Source organism: Teleopsis dalmanni, chromosome 1, assembly GCF_002237135.1.
Source record: "Teleopsis dalmanni isolate 2A chromosome 1, ASM223713v2, whole genome shotgun sequence".
Classification (NCBI taxonomy): domain Eukaryota; kingdom Metazoa; phylum Arthropoda; class Insecta; order Diptera; family Diopsidae; genus Teleopsis; species Teleopsis dalmanni.
The window spans coordinates 233,693,267-233,695,682 of NC_051846.1; the positions used below are offsets into that span (position 1 = coordinate 233,693,267).

At 25.8% G+C, this 2,416-nt stretch overlaps 3 non-coding genes across 3 annotated transcripts; all 3 read right to left on the reverse strand.

The window, feature by feature from the left end:
• Window positions 1-486: 486 nt before the first annotated feature.
• On the reverse strand, window positions 487-650 carry LOC119673620. The gene has a single exon (XR_005252137.1). It is a non-coding gene; the product is annotated as a U1 spliceosomal RNA (small nuclear RNA).
• Window positions 651-1,243: 593 nt separating this feature from the next.
• Window positions 1,244-1,407, reverse strand: LOC119673621. Its single transcript, XR_005252138.1, has one exon. It is a non-coding gene; the product is annotated as a U1 spliceosomal RNA (small nuclear RNA).
• A 588-nt stretch (window positions 1,408-1,995) lies between these two features.
• LOC119673622 lies at window positions 1,996-2,159 on the reverse strand. The gene has a single exon (XR_005252139.1). It is a non-coding gene; the product is annotated as a U1 spliceosomal RNA (small nuclear RNA).
• Window positions 2,160-2,416: the final 257 nt, after the last annotated feature.

The following is a 2,416-nucleotide window of genomic DNA, read 5'->3' on the forward strand; positions in this document are numbered from 1 at the left end:
TCAATATTTTAACTTAATGAAAATTATAAATATTTTAATTGTAAACATTTTTTTTTTCGTTAACACAACCGTGATGGTAATTGTGACTAAAATCTAAATAATTATTTGTCACATATTATATAAACTAATTTTTATTAGTATGTTATTTAACTCTGCTGTTTGATTAGAAATAAATTCTGAAGGCTAGTTGAGTGGACCATTTGATTCATATTACAATTTTTATATAAAATAATAATTTAATATTATTTTTTATATCGATATAAATACTTTTGGTTCAATACTTTTTAAATATTATTTATTTATTAATTATTAAATAAAGAATTTAATATAAAAATTAGTTAAACAATTTAAAAGTTTTTTGCATTATTCTTTTCTCACTCAATACAGCTAATGTCAATGTAAAAAAGCAATTCTAATAAATGATTGCAATCATTTATATTGCATTCGATATATTATCCTAAATATTATATCTGAATGTATTCTTTAACCGGGTCGGCGCGTACGCCATCCCGACACCCAAAAATTCCACGCACGAGTTATTCACATTAGGAATAATCGCAGGGTTCTACTCAACCGAATGTGCAATGGTCAAGCTTTGCCCCGAGGGAACCGCCTTCGTGATCACGGTAACCCCTACGCCAGGTAAGTATGCTTTTATATTGAAATTGGAATATACTTAATGAATTCAATATTTCAATTTAATGAAAATTATAAACATTTCAATGGTAAAAATTTTTTTCCTCTCACACAATCACAATTCAATATTTTAACTTAATGAAAATTGTAAATATTTTAATTGTAAACATTTTTTTTTTTCGTTAACACAACCGTGATGGTAATTGTGACTAAAATCTAAATAATTATTTGTCACATATTATATAAATTAATTTTTATTAGTATTTAACTCTGCTGTTTGATTAGAAATAAATTCTGAAGGCTAGTTGAGTGGACCATTTGATTCATATTACAATTTTTATATAAAATAATAATTTAATATTATTTCTTATATCGACATAAATATTTTGGTTCAATACTTTTTAAATATTATTTATTTATTAATTATTAAATAAAGAAGTTAATATAAAAATTATTTAAACAATTTAAAAGTTTTTTGCATTATTCTTTTCTCACTCAATACAGCTAATGTCAATGTAAAAAAGCAATTCTAATAAATGATTGCAATCATTTATATTGCATTCGATATACATATTATCCTAAATATTATATCTGAATGTATTCTTTAACCGGGTCGGCGCGTACGCCATCCCGACACCCAAAAATTCCACGCACGAGTTATTCACATTAGGAATAATCGCAGGGTTCTACTCAACCGAATGTGCAATGGTCAAGCTTTGCCCCGAGGGAACCGCCTTCGTGATCACGGTAACCCCTACGCCAGGTAAGTATGCTTTTATATTGAAATTGGCATATACTTAATGAATTCATAATTTCAATTAAATGAAAATTAAAAAATTTTTTTCCTCTCACACAATCACAATTCAATATTTTAACTTAATCAAAATTGTAAATATTTTAATTGTAAACATTTTTTTTTTCGTTAACACAACCGTGATGGTAATTGTGACTAAAATCTAAATAATTATTTGTCACATATTATATAAACTAATTTTTATTAGTATTTAACTCTGCTGTTTGATTAGAAATAAATTCTGAAGGCTAGTTGACCATTTGTGGACCATTTGATTCATATTACAATTTTTATATAAAATAATAATTTAATATTATTTTTTATATTGACATAAATATTTTGGTTCAATACTTTTTAAATATTATTTATTTATTAATTATTAAATAAAGTTAATAAAGTTAATATAAAAATTAGTTAAACAATTTAAAAGTTTTTTGCATTATTCTTTTCTCACTCAATACAGCTAATGTCAATGTAAAAAAGCAATTCTAATAAATGATTGCAATCATTTATATTGCATTCGATATACATATTATCCTAAATATTATATCTGAATGTATTCTTTAACCGGGTCGGCGCGTACGCCATCCCGACACCCAAAAATTCCACGCACGAGTTATTCACATTAGGAATAATCGCAGGGTTCTACTCAACCGAATGTGCAATGGTCAAGCTTTGCCCCGAGGGAACCGCCTTCGTGATCACGGTAACCCCTACGCCAGGTAAGTATGCTTTTATATTGAAATTGGCATATACTTAATGAATTCAATATTTCAATTAAATGAAAATTATAAACATTTCAATGGTAAAAATTTTTTTCCTCTCACACAATCACAATTCAATATTTTAACTTAATGAAAATTGTAAATATTTTAATTGTAAACATTTTTTTTTTCGTTAACACAACCGTGATGGTAATTGTGACTAAAATCTAAATAATTATTTGTCACATATTATATAAACTAATTTTTATTAGTATTTAACTCT